The sequence below is a fragment of the Erithacus rubecula genome, assembly GCF_903797595.1.
Source record: "Erithacus rubecula genome assembly, chromosome: 13".
NCBI lineage: Eukaryota > Metazoa > Chordata > Aves > Passeriformes > Muscicapidae > Erithacus > Erithacus rubecula.
Genome location: NC_136665.1, coordinates 5,386,989 through 5,406,147, shown reverse-complemented (window position 1 = coordinate 5,406,147; position 19,159 = coordinate 5,386,989). Strand labels below are relative to the sequence as shown.

At 39.3% G+C, this 19,159-nt stretch overlaps 1 long non-coding RNA gene across 1 annotated transcript; it reads right to left on the bottom strand.

The window, feature by feature from the left end:
- Positions 1 to 2,602: 2,602 nt before the first annotated feature.
- On the bottom strand, positions 2,603 to 12,687 carry LOC306807306. The gene is made up of 2 exons (XR_013775692.1): positions 12,571 to 12,687; positions 2,603 to 3,066 (listed from the first exon to the last, which is right to left on the bottom strand). It is a non-coding gene; the product is annotated as an uncharacterized lncRNA (long non-coding RNA).
- Positions 12,688 to 19,159: the final 6,472 nt, after the last annotated feature.

Genomic DNA, 19,159 nt, shown 5'->3' with positions numbered 1-19,159 from the left:
GGAAAGAAGTGATCAAACACAGGATGTGTGCAGAGGTCACACCTTACCCGGATCAGGCTGGGCCAGCTCAGTGCTCACACAGCAACAAAATGGATGATTTTAAGGAAAGATACACACTTGCTCCTAAAAAAAACCCTGGTCTTGGCACAAATCTTTAGTTATGAATAAATAAAGAAGTTACTGAGAATTTCTACCAGTATTTGTATGGTCCCACAAGGATTGCTACAAAAACCATTATCTGAGAATAGCTGCAACATGTAAAACTTGTGTCTTAAGGAAGGATGATTGTTCTCAGAAATAACTTAGCTAGGGGCTAAAACAGGTTATTTTCTGTGGTAACCATTGGTGTAATCTTGCTAAAATGTTCCAGTGTTCCAAAGCTTAACTGAAATGAACTAAGAACATCTGATAATACATCTAAAACGATGATGTCACAGCCAAGCCAATGCTCCTCATGGCATTAAAGACCACACAGTCTCATACAGCTTTGCTCTGATAAGATTATAAATCATCACATCTCTCAACCTTCTCTCTGCTTGACCACATTTCTGTAGGGATTTTTTTTGTTCCATATCCTCCCCCTGCTCCCCAGTCAACCAAATGAAATACTTACTGTTGGAGCCATCAGAATAATGAATTAATATATTTGTGTAATTTCCAGAAACTGGAACACTCATACAATGCTGCAGCAGAATCCGTGTTAGAATTAGGTGTGACTGTAACCAAGCTGAAAGCTCTAAGCAGGTTGCAGATCACCTCACAAGTCTCCCCAAGCTGATGCTGGCTCTGTACAAAAAGGATCATTAAAATGAGGTTTTCAGAAAGTTGATATATAGGCAAGCAAGAAAGAATGGCATGGAGCAGAATCAAATGTGCTTCTAAACAATACCAACAGCTTTCTCTACACAATCCCCACACCCCCTGCCAGAAGGAGAAAGAGATAAAAGACAACAAAATCTTCAGGAAAGATTCTGATCTAAATCATTCCTGCATGCACAGCTTATAAGTTAATAGATCTATTTTTATATCTTTGAGAAAAAACAGATGGAAGATTTAAACATTTTTTTAAAATGCCCACAGTAAATCACTTTATTTTTCTTAATTGTGTTTATATTATCTATGATTTTTATTCCTCTCCAATCCTCAAAGACTTTAAATATATGGTTGAGTTAGAAGCTTCTAATTACAATTGTTTTGGATAATGTTCCATATGCTAATACTTCACAGCATAAGAGTTGTGCTTTCTGACTTCCAAGACTTTACATGAGAAATGGGCAAAATGCCATTGTTTTGTGTGGTCAAGTCCATTACAGCACAGGAAGATTAGAATATGCAACTGAAAAGACAATGTGGATCTCTAATACATAGCTAAACAAAACTAGAAGTAACCCTGTACTCAATGCCCACTTTCCAAATATTGATCTTCACTCATCTGTTCTTCAAAGTCTTACTCACCAACTGGAGGAGAGATTTTGTTCTTCTCCACAGAACATAAGCCCATGTAAGAAAGTTTTAATGCTTTAAACTTTTGTGCTGTGGCAATCCTAAAAATAAATAGTACATTTTGTAACAGCTTGTAGTCTTATAACAGAAGATGGAACTCAACAGGAGATTCAAAGCAGAGGCATTTGAAATACTTTTCTTTTGTTCTAAACTAACACCTTTTATTTTCAAGCAATTCTGTGGGTCATGAAGCTTCAGACTTTGAAATGAATGTCCCCCCTGCCAGCACCTTGGGTTGGAGTCTTCCAACACTCACGGGGGGATCACACTGGTGCTGGTGACTTCACCTCACCTTTACACACACTGGTTTTCACAAGGACTTCTCTTTTCCCCTTGGGTGACAGAGGAAAACCTCTAATTCCCTGTAACCTCAGTGCAAGAGAGTGAAATTTGTCCTTCCTACACAATGTGTGCTGTTAATGATTATCTAGAGATGTACAGCTGTTATCACACCATGTATTGAAAGGCCATGACAACTAATAGCACATGAGAAAGCAATTGCCTTTAAGGTTGGTATTGTATCTAGTTTTGAAGCCAGACTTGGGTTTTTTATGTTTTACCATTACCAAACAGACCTCAATGCTTTCCCCCATGGATCTATGATCCTCTCCTTCCCAGCTCTGCAGTAACTACTAACAGACCCTAAGTTAAGTGATGCTCTGGCATCTGCACTGGATCAGGAAGCAGAGATACAGATTTTTCTGGCATTTTCTGGACATGGATGACTCCTCTGACTCAATTTCACTTCCATTAATTACTGCCCACTTCCCCATACCCATCTGCCACTGCAATTAGAGAAGGAGTTTTCTACAATCTTTAAACAGCTATATAAGAGTGCATTACAAATGGTTTATTCTCAAGCAGTTTATTTCACCAGTGACTTCACCAAAACCTACTACATGCACCTTAGACCTACACAGAACCTTGAACATTCCCTCTGTGTCCATCTGCCTTTTGTGAAATGATGAGCAGAGAGTGAAGCTGAGACAAACAACCGATTGCCTTGAGCCACCAGCAGCCCGGGTTGGCCTGTAATTTGTATTCTTGCACTGGCACTGCAGGATGATTGCATAGCTATTTGCCATGCCATAAAAAGGTACAAGAGACCAAGCCCTGCCCTTCTTGGTCAGTGCTGAGGCTGTAATTTGTGGTGGAAACAATCCTGGGCTGGCAGGAGGGGTGTGATGGGCCACGTTTAGGTGTTCCATGTGTGCCAATAACACAGGAACATCACTGTGCAGGGGAGGAGGAGGAGAAGGGCTGCTGGCACAGCTCAGCCCTGGCAAACCTTCCAGCTCATTAATCCTGTGCTCTTAGCTCTGCTCTAAAGGCTGGTTTGCTCCAGTTATTCTGCAGTTAAACATGGCCTTGCTGTACCCTGCACCCCAGCACCAGGGACTGTCCAATGTCACAGAGCCCGAGCTGCTCCAAGGGAAGGGAACTTCCAAGGCATTTAACTCAGCCTAACCATCAGCACAGTTCCTAGAAATACTTACAGAGCTGGCAGCTGAGTAGTAAGACTTTTCTTAAAGAACAGGCTTCATAACTAAGTCAAGATGCTTTCTAAAGTAAAAGAAAAAAATAACGAAGCAATAGAAATAAGTAAAGAGGAGCAGTTTAAACATACCTAGGGATGAATCTTGTTTCAAATAAATGAATGACCTTCCAGTAACACATCCTTTAATTCATCCATGATTATAACTTTTTTTTTTTGTTTCTTTGCTATTCTATTTATTCAAACCTTGAAAAATTAGTTGAAGGCATTGACAGCTGAAAGTAAATATAATTGCATGAAACTGCACATCAAGCTATCAAATATGCATGATCAATAGATAAAAGTTAATGCAGTTAAACCAAATGAAAAAGCTGACCAGAATTCTTTTCTTTTTTTAGCATTTTCATTTCTTCATTGTGTGCTTCCCTAAACAGAACTGAGGAGAAAGTATTTAGTTGCTAATAAGTTCATGCTTCCTATCATGTTATAATCAAGGCACTGTCAGCAGTAACACAGGGCAGAATCAGAAAACAGAATTGAATTTCCCATTCCCTAAACCTTAAAGAAAAATGGCTGATAGTCTCTGAGAGTCACAAGCCCTGTATTTTTGTTATATTATTGCTTATTACCATCATTACGTAGATAAAGTCTGTTAAGGGGGAAAAAATGCTGTGGAAGAGGATGTCAGTACCATAAAGGACAAGCAAACAGAAGCCAAACTCTCCTGAAGTATTGGAGACCTAAGACAATACCCCAAGAGGGGCTGATAAAGTTCCAAATGAGAATAACTTTTCTGCTAGCAGGTGTTCAACTGTACAGAAGTTTTGTTGTCTTTTTTACAAAGAAGCACTTTGAACACACCACTCAAAAGTTCTCTTTGCTCCTTTTCAAAGTAAACTTTGTTTCCCCAGGCAGTTGATCTTTTAGACTTTGTAGCCCTTAATTGCATTTTAAACAGATATTCTCTCTGTGGTGAAGCAACACACATCATGGCATGTTCTATGTATAAAGAAATGCTGTGCTAATGTAATCCACTGATTAGTGCCTCCACAAACAGCAAGAGGCTGTTCTCTAATGCTAAGGGAAAAGACAGGAAGAGAACAACTGTGTGAGTGTACAACAGAGATCTTGCAGAAAGACATTAAGCCCCTTCACAGTGCTCTTGAAATAGAAAATTCAGTGACAAAGAAGACAAGATATGGCTTTTAGATACTCTGAAAACAAAAGGTATCTTTTGCTTGTGCACCTAGAGCTATTTGCTGTTCTACCTCCCTATCAGCTTCTCATCAAAGACTGCCTACACAAATGCTTTGATAACAATAGGATCACAGTGGTAAGAGTATTCATCATTCCAGCTCAACAGGAAACCAAAGTATGATATTAAGCAAAAACTGCAGCCCAAGTTCTGCACTCAGAGTGAATGGCTCAACACTGCAGCAGCTTCAGACCAGGTACTCCTAGTTCACACCTTTGGAGAAGTACAACTCAATCCATGTTCTCAAATTGGAATTTTTGCTAATAATTTGTATTTTGTGGATCTGCATTGTCAGGCCACCAGGGGCAGGTCAGCTGGGAGGCACAGACAGCAGAAAATGTGTATGAAAAACACTGTAGTGAAATAAATAGCAGCATATAAGAATTGAGTTAATCTGAAATCCCAAAACAACTTCATTTCCTATAGAAGGATCTTGGAAAGACTACTCTGCAGAGAATTAGGAGATAAACCTTTATCAGAATTTCCAAAGTGGCCTTGGCAAGGGTCCTCCAGGAGAGGGGATAAATTGGCCTCTGTCACTTAGCTCTTACTCTATCATAATAAACCACCTTCCACAACAAAAACTGTCCCTGCCTGACCATATAATACAGCTACAACTTACCCAGTGATACAAGAAATGAAATGGTATTCACTACAAGGAGTTGAGCTTTTCTCAGAATCCACTCTGCTGTGTGACATAATTCCCTTAAATATTTATCTAATAATGAAAGAGCAACACTTTGATTCTCTAGCAGCTCTGGAGATAGTTTTCCAGTGACTGCATCAAAATACAGTGAGAGTCTTCTGTGAAAGATGGAAACAAACAATACCATGAACCCTCAGTATAGTTACATGACACATTTGCAGCAAAGTCAGTTTGAGTTGGGTCACCTGTTGTGTCCATGTGTGGCAATGAACAAATACCAGAGCAACTCAATGGCTCTGTTTGAAAAGACAGGTGTCTGCTAAGGAAGGCAGGAGATTCTCTTGAAATGGAAAATGTAAACCCCCTCCCTCCAAATTATTAAAATTTTGAAATTAAGGGGCTTTCAGGCAAAGATGTGGGAATAGGCATAACAGTTCTTTACAAGGAAAATTAAAATAAAAATACAGTAATAAAAACAAAGCAAAAACAAAAAAAACACTGGCAAAGTTAAAATACAACCTGACACCTTGTCAATCAGGGTGTTGGTAGCAGTCTGTTAAATGTTGGCTGCAGTCCTCCTGCAGTGACAGATGTGGTTCTGTTGAAGGGTGCAGTTTTCCTCTGAAGTCCAATGGTGGCATAGATGGGCCTGGTCTTCCTCTGGGAATCCAGTGAAAAAGGCTGCTCTGATGTTCCAAATCTCAGATTTTATCCAGGTAGGAAATGCTTGGCTCCTCCCCCTGGGTGGGGCATCTCCCAATGGGATGATGTAATTTTATCAGTCATGCACTGGGACTGAATGGCCCATTAACAGAAAATACCTCCCTGGGTATGGGGTTGGGTTTTCTCTTTTGGGGACCTCCCTGGGTCCCTGGGTTTTCTCTTCCCTGGGTTGGAAGAGAAAAAGAAAACTGCCTTACCTGGTTTTGACAGCTGGCCCATTAACAGAGGATATCCCCCCAGAGTTATAAGGGATGGGTCATGGAAGAGATAAAGATCACTGCCCCACCTGGTTTCATCAGATGGTGACAGAATACACACTGCTAGTTACATTTTGCTTTGCAACCTAAGACACTCAAGCTGGGCTGTAAAACAGATCAGTGAAAAGATCAAGTGTTGGTTTTGGTTTTTGGTTCTGTTTGGGGTTTTTTTAAAGAAACACACACAGATTTTGTGGTGGTTTCAACAGTCTGGGATAGACCAACCCTACACAACGAACAACACATTAATGGCTGCTGAAGTGAGAGGAGGGCAAGCAAGTAAACTGTCTGGGCAGCTCTGCTAACCAAGCCATTAGCTCATGAAATTATTCTTCTCAGCAAATCTGGCACTATTACATGAAAGGCATAAATTAGATAATAATAGATAATTAGATAATAATAGATAATATTAGATAATAATAATAAAAAGGAGGGACATTAAATGTTGTCTCGCTCAACATCTCCTTGCCTATAATAGGGAGTATAAGTCTTTGCTTTTATTTCATAAAGAAGACTTTGGGAACTGGAAATGATGCTGTAGCTGTGATGTCCTAGGTCATACAAAAGAGAGAAAGTAAGGGGTTTTTTACTGTTTTTAACAGGTAAAACCCCTTTCCAGCTGAGACTTTCTGATCTCACCTGCACATCTTTCACAATGTGGAGAAATCTGATGTAAGGGTGTAAGAAGAACAAGCACAGCACAAGAAATACCTTATTTTATAACACATCTCATGACCTCTGCTGCCCAAATCCACAGACTTATCTGATGAGAAAGTAAAGATCTTGCTATATCACATTTGATTTTGTGAAAATCAATATTCTCAGCAGAGAGTGGGATAAAAAGCACCAGCTCATCCCCACACTTCTCACTAGACCTCTGAAAATGACAGGCTCCATCTTACTTACCAACAAACCAGCCCCTGTGCATTTGCTATTATGGAAGGTTACCAACACTCCAATAATTTCTTAATTTCTAGCTTTAAAATGCCCCAACTAACCACTTCAGTAATTGTGTGGTCTGAGGGCCTCAAGGCATAATGCTTCCCCTTGACTTTGCTTTTATCTCCATGTCGCCAGCTAATAGTGTTGTTGAATGTGGTTACTGACAATGGCACTTTATCTCAGAAAACTATAATTTAACAGCACAGTTGTGTTTTTCATGTTCTTCCCTCCTCTAGGGATGGATCTCTGTGGAGAGCAGAACTGAAAACTGCTTTCATTTTGTTACTCAGGGCCAAAGGAGAGCTTATGACACTCGAGTAAAGACATCAATTTCTCTGACAGTTGGGTTTGGTTCTATGTTTGTGTTCCCCTCAATTTGGGCTAATTTATATCCCTTCTTGCTGTAATAGGAGTTTTCAGTCTTGCCCTGCTCATATTTTGGTAGCAATCAGCTGCATTGCCACAAAAATCTCACTCCAAAGAGATACAGGGTAGAGAAGAGGCCACCATGAATCCAAAAGATAATGACAGCACAGAAATATCTCTTCTAGGAATCCTGAAGTACAAGCCTTCAGCAGAGATGACAGAGAAAGCCTTCCTCTCACCTATTAAGAACATGAAAAGTTTCAAATGTTTTGTTGCAGCTACTTTGAAACAAAAGGAAAGGTAAGAGCAAGAGAGAAATTCTCTCATGCAGACTTTAAGCTGTCAGAATGGAAATGAAGAGAAGAAATCAAAGAAAAAATACTCTGTGATAACATCATATGACTCACAAGCTTTAACAAACTCCCTTCAGAAATACTGTTAGGCAGAGTAAAAGATCCCTTGTCTTCCTCTTTTCCATTTACACATCCCAAGATTTGCTGTGAAAGGAAACACCGATATTTTCCTTCAAATCTTTAGGAAAAAACAGCTTCATGTTTTTGCAGCTGCACTTGCCAGAACACTGTTCCCACCAGTCCCTTGGCTCTTTCCTCAAATGTCCCATAGTTCAGATTCCATCAAGGGTAACTGTCAAATCCTCATATTAGTCCCCAGGACACAGAGACATAATGTGTATCTTTAAAAACCTCAATTGATTTTCCCATTTTGCAGTTGGTACAGCTCCTTCCATAGAGCACTGCCAAAGAAACCCAGCACAACACAGTGAACAAACCAAAAAACAAAGTTTTTTCTAGTTGTTTGCTTGTTTTGGGGTTTTTTTGTTTGTTCTTTTCTTTTTCTATTTCAGGACCCAGAATCTGTCAAAGGCACACAATCTGTTCAAAGCAGCAGTTGGGCACACATGCCTTGAATTTAGAAGTTGCCCACCTGGACCTGTGCTGGGGGCTTTCAGAAGTTCTTTCACAAAGCCCAGAGCATCAGAACAAGGCTGAGCACCTGAGAACACTTTGCTTTGTTCTCCTTGGCAATGTTCTCATGATTATCCTGTCTGCTCACAGAACAGCCTGGCAGTGCTCACCCCAGAAGACTGAACCTCATTAAAGAGACACAAAGCAGCCCCCTAGGCCAGGTATGACCCCCATGGCTTTGCTTGACTTTGTCCACACAAGCAACCAAATCCAGTAAAAGGTTAAGAATAGGAATATAGTGGCAAAATTTAAAAATGGGAGTAGGAATATTACAACATGACAGCAAGTAAGACATCTCTACTTCAGTTCTTTGCTCCTGTAGCTACTCCAAAAACTAAAGGACTGTGAAAAAACATCTGCTAGCCCTGCACTTGAAGTTAACAAGAATTAATCTATAATTCCTGCCTAACACACTCACACCTGCACAGACATCCTGAGCTTGAAAAAATATTTGTTTACTGTGCTGACCTACACTGTATATAGGTTTGTGAAAAATAATCAGTATTTTTCAGCAGTTAGGACTACATACAATAATGCTGTGCAAAGAACAATAATGTTCTTCATCACAGGTCTGTTCTGTTGGAAATAAAGTTAAAAGCACAGAGCCTCCAGATGAACTCTTGTGCTGAAGTCTTTTGCAAACTCTCATTGGCAAACATTTGGCATACAAGTAACAACGTAAAAATCAAAACAGCCTTGGTTGCCTGTGCAGCATTGACCTGCACGTGGATGTGGTCCAGCAGCACAGTGCACAGGATGTGCTGGCAGCCTCAAGGGCAGAAATACTTCTCCTGAGGCACAGAACTTCCCTCCATGCTCACTACAGGTACTGCAACCAAAATAGTGCACTCAGTATTTATAGCCCCACAGAGCACTCCAGAGGGTTTAGTCATCAGTCTGTGACGATGGACACACCCTTCAAGGGCTAAAAATAAAAAACTGCTCAGGACTCCTGACCCGGATCTGGTTAGTGATGTACCCACTCTCCACATTTTAGTAGCTCCAGGTTCCCCTGCAGTTATTTGCCCAGTGACATCTGAGCCCTCCTTAAGGACATGCCTGGAGCAGAGCTAATGATTATATGATTAATCTGCATAACCCTTGACTCAAAACAAGCCTTGTCAGCTCTTGACAAGAGCAGTTGACAAAACTGGTTTCCCAGCCCCTCCAACACACAGCAAGTCACGCAAAATAAATTCTTAAGAGGCAGTAGGGCAAGGTCATTTGAGCCCTTTGTATCACTTAGTTCCAAGTGCACGTGTATTCATCCAGCCAAAACAGCAGAAAATGCCTTTGCTTTCTTCAAAAAGAAAGTGAAACAAGCAAGTGATCTTTGCTTTAAATTAATGGCAGCAGGTAACAAACCTGGCAAAACGTAACAAAATTAAACTTCAAATGGCAATGAAGTCTCAGTTTTATATGGAATCATTCACCAAACCAAGTTTTAGCAGAAACAAAAAACCCAGCACAAACAAAAAATCCCACCTGGTGGAATCCCTCAACCCATTTTTAAGCTTTTCCATAAAACTCATATGGGACTTCCCAGCTTGCTGCCAGCACAGACTGAATTCATCTGAGCTTTTCACTGTTCTTTGGAAGGGTACACCAAGACAAGATTTCCAAGAAATCACAGCTGGTGTGCTCACAAATGAACAGCCAGAGCACAGAGAAAGATTCCTTTTAACCCCCTGCATGAGATCTATTTCCCTCTTTGTTGGTGAAAAACACAGATCTCAGCTTTTGTAAAAATGTATACACCATGCCTAAAAGTGATGGGATCAGAAACACCAGTGCTGAGCTGCAATTAGCTGCCCAAAGTCATCTTGAGGATAAATGCTCCACATCCTGTTTTGATTACTTCACCTGCCTCTGTTTCTGTGCCCGTGGATAAAGAACACTGAAGAGCAGCATGGGGAAAAGCAAGAAAAATCCAAAACAAATTACAAATGAGAAAACAGAGTCATCACCCATTGCCAGAATATTTACATTTTTCTTTTGCTTCTCATGCTGTTGAAAAAGATTCAAGTAGAACTAAAGAAAGCAGTATGTAATTTGCAGCAACTTTATTAGCAAAACCCTTATTTCTAAGCATCTCTTTACCCAACCACTACTTGCACTCAGTAGTACTGCAGAACAGCTTTAAACCAGGACAGTAGAATGGAAAAGTACTTAATGTAACTAAGGATTGTCCCAATGTCCCTTGTTTGCTTTCCTACTCACTGCTTTCTTCAAGAGTATCAGAAGTCTCCAAGATAAAGATGTAGGATAGGGTGATACAACACTAGAAAGGCACATATTTGATATGCTAAGTACATTTTCTGGAAACTCTACCTCAAATGGAAAGAGAAACAGTAACGTATAAATGGGCAAAGTCCTTCTGGAGATTAGCTCCAATTTTATTTCTAAATGGCTAAACTGCTTAACTGTGTGAATTTGTATTTTTACTGATGACAGATGAAGCTGACATCACTAACAAGGAGGGCTTAAGAATCCTCCTTTAGGTATTTATTTCCATAAATTATTTAACCAGGAGGTTGTTGCACTGAATTGCAACCATGCAGAAAGATCCAGACAATATTTAATTTTGAATCCCTTTCTAGCCTGCACATACCGACATGCATTCTATAAAAACTGATTAATTTTTTACCAAGTGTCTTTTTGCTACTTAATTCTGATATACACATTTAAATTCTAGCTGCCATCCAAGAACACATTTTTTTTATTCAGCAATGAACTCTCTTTGAACTCACAATGTCCAGAAAGGTTTTTTCTGGCTGTTGCTCCATTCAGAACAGTGTCAAAAGGGCACAATCTTAAAGAATCTTTTCCCACAAGGTGTGTCCCTTCCCAGGCTGTCATCTGACAGACACATGAAAAACACCCAGTGACCACAGAAGAGAATAGCTTAAGGGACAAAGGTGACAGCTGTACAAACATTTTCAATGCCAGGTTTATGCAGGGCAGTGAAATGCTTGGTTCTTAACCTTCTGAAACTATCATATATAAAGTCTCTCCAAATGTTTCCAAGAAAAATCAAAGGCAAAATCTGACTTCACATAAAAGTCAAACATCTTGTAAAATGAACAAGTCAGATTTTGCCTGTGGCAAATTTTACAGAAACCTCCTGATGCTGCCTAAAGGTTGGTTTGATTTTGCTTTCTGAGTTTCTACCTCTTGGCTCTTGCTTGAGAAGGCTTGGGCAGATCTCAGTTTTAGCCCTCAAATTACAAAGTGTCCGTGGTGTGTTTGGCAGGGCTCCAGGACAGCAATGTCACACAGGCTGCCCTGAGCTGCACAAGGTCCTGGCACTGTCCCCTGCCAGGACACAGCCTGCCACTCCCCTCCTACAGCACTCAGAGCAGAGAGAAAAGGAAAATGTAACCTAGAGGGGTGAAACTCTGCCTGGTGTACAAGGGAAAAACCAATTCATTACAAAAAAACAGGAGGAATTAATTTAGTGCACAAATGGGGAATCCCTTTAGTACCTGGCATCTCCAATAATAAAGAAATAGCTGATGAGTTAGAACAGGTGAGGCCAAAAAAAGACCCTGATTTCCTTGTTTATGATGTGTGTTAACATTCAGCCTACAGCAAGATTATTTTGGAAGCCAACTACTTAAAGAAGTCTGCAAGTAAGAGGAGAGATTTTTCATCCCTCTGAATAGAAACCAACATCATCCTCCTTCACTTATTTTAACTTAAAGAGCTCCAGGTTGTCTGTGTACTTGACTACAAGAACAGAACTGGAGCAAGAATTCCTGCTGCCTTCCACTGAAACCAGTCCAGGACAATTCATGGGTATTCAGCCAGTTTTACTGAGGCTGATGCAAAAAAGAATATACAGCACAGGACCATGACTCTGTGGCTCTACCACTGGGTATTCCTGATGATGTTTTAAGCAGTGCAATTCACTTAATGAGGAAAAACACGAAGATTTGAATAGAAAACAAGGTGCATAGCTGAGCTGGTCAGGAATTCTTTGATGAAATAAGCTATTTCTTGTAGGAAAAACCTCTTCTGTCTGAATGACACCACTGGTGCCACTTTGCTGGCCACTAGTGAGGTCACTGCAGCACCACTGGGATATCAACAGCAGCCTGAGTCAGCCAGCAGCAGTGCCAAGAAAAGACATTTTCTTGTAGTACAAAGGAAGCACAGGCATAAAGAAGCTTCAGAGAGACCCAAGAAGTCTGAATTGCAAAGTGGTTGGGGATTCACCTTCATTTGCTCCTCACTTCAGGTCAGGTCTCTGAATATTCCTTATTTCAGAATGTGCTCCATTAAATACAGCATGACTCTCAGGTGAGAGGAAGCTTTAAGACTTGCAAGGTTTAACTTCTGGCAAATCTTTCAGATTTCTCAGCTGAAGGCATAAACAAAATGTAAATACCAACTACCCGATACTCACAGGTGTTTTCCTGTAGTTATCACATTGCTTGTGTTGCTCCTGAGTCACAGTATGAAAATCCCTTACCAGAAGAATCAGATCAATGGGAGCACCCATATGAAACCAGGAACATTAAAGAGAAAAAAAAATTTACACCTGAGTCAGCACTAACCAGACTGAGTCATCTTCAGACAAACAAGGAAGTTAGGAAACTGACAGGTATTTTGTTTGGCAATTTTCTCTTCCATATAACCTGAGATGTTTTAAATCAGTTTTTGTTGCAGAAGCTGATTAAAGGAACAATGATGGGAAATCAAATATTCCTCAGAATTAAGTATTATATTAATAGCATTAAATGACAGTGTCCTCTAAATCCAGTCTCTTGACTGTTGACATACAGAGTGATAAATTACTCTCATAAATTACATAACAATGCATTTGTGAACATACATGGCTAGAACAGTTTGCCCAGTATGCACACTAATATTATCTGTGTGTTCACATTAATGCACTCTCAAGTTTCTGGAAACTACTAAAAAAACTTATTCTGCTGATAAAGAAAACTTGCATCCCAGATAATATAAATTTAACTGCTCAAGATATAGTGAGTTGCACCTTAAAAGGTTTTCAATGCACTTTGAGGAAGACATGGGGTTCTGTTTCACTCCAGGTGTAGAGGACAGTTCATGGCCCTTGTAGCAGAAAAAATATTGTTGTAGAAATATTGAAAGATTCACCCCAATGAAACCACAAGAAAGGACAACCAGGACAGCAGCACTGCTCAGTTATCTGTGAGGAATGCTGGTATAGAACTTGCATTATTTTTATCCTATTTACTGTGAAACCATCAGAGGACTCTAATCCCAGTTGCCATAACTGTGCCTTTGCTTTACTCAATGCTCACACTAATCCTCCACATTTTAGACTAAAATACATGTTTTTCTTCACTCAGTGGTTCATCCCTTTGGCTCAGCACTTCACCTCTTTACAGCCATAGTGGTTTTAAAAGCAGTTGCTCTGCATTGTTGAAATCAAAGGATGGAATTGTCATAACATCACTAAAATTTCTCCATCACCTTCAACACCTTAAGCCTACATTTTTGGTATCTGGTCCACTGCAGTGTACAGAGTTCTACCTCTACTTTCCCAAATTAGAAAACCTCCACTTGGTCATGACATCTTGCAACTAAGTTTTTATGGCAATAATTAAAAGTCATTTTCAATACCACGAAGTTATTTTCATTACAATTAAATATTTCTAATCAAACACATGAATCCCTCTTGAACAAAGGTTTCTGGGCACAAAAACAGAAGAAATTACAAGGTTTTCATGGCAATTTAGCCATATGGAATACAGAAAATAAAGTTATTAATTTTAACCTGACTGAAGTTCACAGAGCATTCTTGCCAACCCTCAACACTGAAAGGAAAGAATAATAATTTCCCCATTGACTTCTCCTTCAATAGGATATAGAAACCAGATGAAAACACTGCTTTTTATAATCACTGGGATAATCAAACATTTCTGTCTTCTTTGAAAAGTGTATAAGTGAGAAGAAATGAGATTTTTCGTGACTCACTAGATATTTCTGTAACATTAGGTAAATTTTGTCTAGGCAACACTTAGGAAAAAAGAAAGTTTTTGTTATTGCAAACCTTTATCTTTTACATGGAAGTATGAGAAATAGCCATCATTTACACTCAATTTATTCTTGAAGAATCCTAGAGCTGCATTTCCAGTACTAAGGAGCCTAAAGTAAGCACATGGACAGATCACAGGCAATGAAAAGAAAAAAGGAATCTTAGATTCTTTTGAAAACCTTTCCATGATTTGCATTACTGATGTCATTGCAGAATATTCTGAGTTTTAAAATCTTTGCCCCTGAAAGAAATTACTTCCTTGCCTGGAAGAAGCATTTCAAATATCCAGCCAGCAAAATCCATTAAAGAAAGGCCATAAAGGTACTCTCAGATATTCTGGCTTGAGCTGGATTTTCTCTGCTCTAGTCTGTGAATTTATCCCAAACCTCTCTCTACATCATTATGAAAATATTGATGCAAACTTTACTTCTCACTTTCCTCCCTCACCCATTATGGTCAATCATCTGTTCCCTTATCAAAGGGATTTTTATTTGTGTGAGCCTCTTCTGAAGAAATTTTCATCACCCATTCCAGAAGCTGTAATATTAATGTGCCCACTCTGTGCCATTCATTATCTTCATTACTCAGCCACACGTTCTATTTCCCTGCCCCCTTACAGTTGTCACATCTTTCCAAGTCACAAGATTTCAATTTAAACAGGATTGAGTGAAAAGGGTTCCTTTCAGGTACAACTACAGGAAAGACCAAAAACAGCCATAGATATTTTTTCCTCCCAAATACTTAGGTGTCAAATTCAAATGATGACAAGAGAACGTCACAAAAACTCTTTAACAACTTGCAGGATACAAGTTGAGCAAACACACTCTAAAGAGTCAGAAAATAAAGAACTCCCTGCTTTTAATACTATTTTTAGATAATAGTTTTAGTCTTGGTTTCTAATAATTTGAACAGTAATATCATCTGTGATGTTGTGGCCATTTGAAGCAGAACTTTCAGTCATTTGGCAAGAGCCAAATACCACAGGGAAGAATCACACAATAAAAACATGACCTGCCACACATCTGTAAAGACTCACTAAGTTTGAACATAACATCATTAAACATTCAGATTTTTTCTTCTCTTTGCTTATTTTGCTTAGAGGAAGGCACAAACAGAAAATGTAAGGGTCCACATGAGTGGTTAGGAAACTAAGAGTACTCTGCAAAGAACATAATAGGATTAGGAAAACAGTAGCAGTTTTTGTTAAACAGGGAGCAAGGAGACTGTTTATGAGGTTTGGGGGTTACTTGATCTATTGAGGAAAGCGCCTTAGACAGCAGCAGCTGATCACAAGTGCAAAGCTTGAGGGCTCATAAAACATGCCCTGAGCACAAGAAGGAGCAATTCATTCCTTTCATCTCTCCTGTGCTCTGCTCTAAGAAGAGATTAATATTCCAACAACTACTGCAAACTGACTAAAATACTTTATCCAATTCTCCAAAACTTCACTCAATAACTAAGGAAAAAAAAAAAAATAAAGCCAGAATCACCAAAAGTTTGGTAAAGAATACAGGACCAGGAAAGGAAGCATTATTATATGGATGCAAAAGGATTTTCACATTTAAATGAGATTCAGCCTCATGAATCATTAATATTTTCGTCACACAAGGACAAGTTATCTCAAGACATCTATCTGCTTTGATGTTCTTTAAATGGGACATAAACACAAATCCTTCTATTACATTTCTGCTCTCAAAGACAACCTTTGTGGCTGGTCTGGTTTTCTGTTGTTTGGGGTTTTTTTTCTCTGCAGTTACATTTTCAACAACTACAAAAAGCAGCTTTCCCTTCTCAGAAAACAGTAGAATTTAAAACCTAAATCAGACCGTGAGACAAAGATAAGCATCTTCTGCTTCACGATGGAAATAATTCTGATTTTGCAATTGATGATTTGTAAAGCTACAAGTCAAGAGATGAAACCTGACACCCTGGACGAGCACCAGCTCCTGACAGAGTAAACAAACTTCAAGAACCATGGAACTGAACTCTGCACTGTTTCCATTTGCCATCCAGCTTGCTTCTGGATGAAAGCACCAAATGGATTGTAATACATGCCTGAGCACTGCTGGTTTAGATAATTTTCTACAAAGCATCTAATTTTAGATCTTTCCCTTATAATGCAAATAAACAACAAAGGAAGGGCACTAACACGTGGCCTTTCTCTAAAGACTCTGTTTACCCTTGCCAAGAATTTCATTCCTTCAAATCCCCTGGGGACTCTCTGCATGAATGATTTTGCATCTGAAGTTCCTTACCTGTACTTCACCTATGCCTGAGCTAACAAAACACCAAAGCTCAGTAAGTTACTCTGGATTCCAGCACTGGAAAGAGTGAACTTTGCAGCTGAACTGGCTGGAGACAGTGCACAGCTGCTCTTTATCCCAGTTTTCCCCAGTGTGGAAGGGTTTTGTTCCTCACTGAGGAAAAGCTAAACCTGAGCATTGACTTTCAGCTCTTCACCTGAGTGTTCTGCAATGTTGTCTAGAATGGGGTTTAAACACTGACATAACAGTAGCATCCCTTCCTTAAAAGTGTGTTTTCCAAACTCTCTCCTGTAGCTGCTGGATTTCAAGCCTGGGAACACAGGTAATTCAGGACCCCACCAACTGAATTTCATCAGAACTCTTTTTGGGACAGTAAGTGATTTAGGATATAGTTTGAGATTACCAAAGTTATAAGTGACAGATCATTTGTTAATAGAAAGCTGAGGAGAAAGCCACAGGAGTGCAGAGACCTGAGCATCTTCTCCATTCTTGCACTCTACAGCACTTAACAGATTTCACTAATAAAGGCAGATTTTAACAACTAAATATATGTAATCCCTTTAATGAAAATAAAATCAGAAAATGTTAAATTATTTTATGTTATATATGCAAAGATCCCCCATATATAGCAAGCTATTCTGAAAAGCAGGTTTATTGGAAACCAGACACAGCACATCCTGCAAGCCTGGGCTCTATGGATGAGCACTTCCCAACAGCAGCAGCCCCAAACTAGAACAATTTCAGCCATCACAGACTCAGGTGTGGTTTCTTTATCTTTGCAGCTTGTTCTGCTTGCCCTGCAGCTGAACTTAGGCTATTAATATATAACACTAAGGAAAGATTTCCTGTGCAGACAGCAATGCAGTTAAAACAATAGGTACCTGTATTATTTTCATCTCACAGCATAAGCAAGTGATCACATAACAGCTCTCCTGGTCTCCAAACACCTCATCCTTTAGAGCATGTTCCACTACTGGGATCACAGGAGGTAATTTCTCCCAAACTGGGCACAATGGCACCCAACCAATGCAAACCAGCACCTTCCTCATCTGCAGTGCTAAATAAAATATGAATCAGAACCTGAAAGAACAACATGTTGCTTCTCTCAAGCATGTTCTGAAGTACCAAAAAATTCTACAGAACATGGCAGAAATGTGATATGAAGACCAGCTGGTAAGAAACCAGCACAAGGATACCAGTTAAACTATTATTTTAGTCAAGTTAATTAACAGTCTTAATGATCCTACCAAAGTCAGAATTGCGAGAAACAAAATTTAGATCTACTGGTTTTAGACTCCTGGGGAAAATATTTTTTTACAGAGAGGGTTGGGGCTTGATGCAGGTGTATTAGGCACAACCAGTCCCCGGGGGTAACAGTACAAGCAATTCCTCTCAGGTTTGAGCTGCACTGATGTGACACCTCCCTGCAAATCCCACCCACTCTCACCAACAAACGCTCAGATTAAACCTCCCCCCACCTCCACCAAACGGACCACTTCCTCATTACTGTGGTAACAGCACAATGAGTGGAGAACCAAGAAAAGATGAGCACAACCTTTTCAATCTATTCCCTGTGACAACTAAGAAAATCCTTTCTGCCAGTTTATGCCAGGAGGATGACAATTACACTGCCCTGACTGCAGCCACGCACATCAATCAGAATCATCAAGCAAAACAAAAAGTGTAGTTCAGGGCTACATTGGCCTCAGGCAGGCAGCTTTCCTGCTTTTCTGGATCACACAGAAACTTTCAGCACCTTGCAGAGTGAAACTTGAAACTGGGGAAATGATAGACAGTTTTAGACACCCACACCTGAAAGACATAACCATCATTTGTGCTCATTCACACTGGAAATAAGGCAGATTTCCAACAGAAATCTCCATAAGACTGGGCTGCCTCTGTGCTGTAGGATAAGAATTTATTAAAAATAACAATTTGAAGACTCTCTGTGAAGTAGATTTATCAATTTACATTAGTTTCTCTTCATTATAATACTACATTGTAGATGTCACCTAAGTCTGTCAGCTGTATTATCATTTATATCACATATTTCAATATCACTGATTCATCCAGTTTCTCAGAAAAATGTACCTACTACTGAAATTTGAGCCAAGACTTGTAGCCCACATGATATTTCCAAGATCTGAGCAACAGCTTTGTATTCACAAAAAGCAAGAAAAGCTAAATGATTTGGAATGACTCTTCATCACTCACAAGACAAGTTAAGATGCAAAATTGTAATTGCACGTTGTCAAGTGAAAAAAAAAAAAAGTTTTACCCCAGAGTTTCTTTAGGAGTTTTGTGCTGTGGGTTTGGGGAGGTTTTTTTGAGGTTTTTAAATGTTTTTATTTTCCTGATATTAAATGTTTTTATATTCCTAATATTAAACTATATTTTTAAAACATATTTTATTTTCATCTTCAATGGAGTGTTTTTAGAACATGTCTTTTAATGAAGCTATAAAGAAGAAAGGAGCATATTTCCAGGTAACAAATCACTACCTGGAAGGACTCAATTTACTGAGGTTTTTTTAATTGCTTGTACCAAAATGCGCACGACTCATTTTGTTAAAACCAGAGTTCAAAACTAGAATTTATTAAAAAGGGGATTCATGTGGTAATTATTCTTGATGCCCAAATAAATGTCCCTCAATCTGCAGAGAAATTTAAAAGCTGAAAGAGCCATCAGATTGTC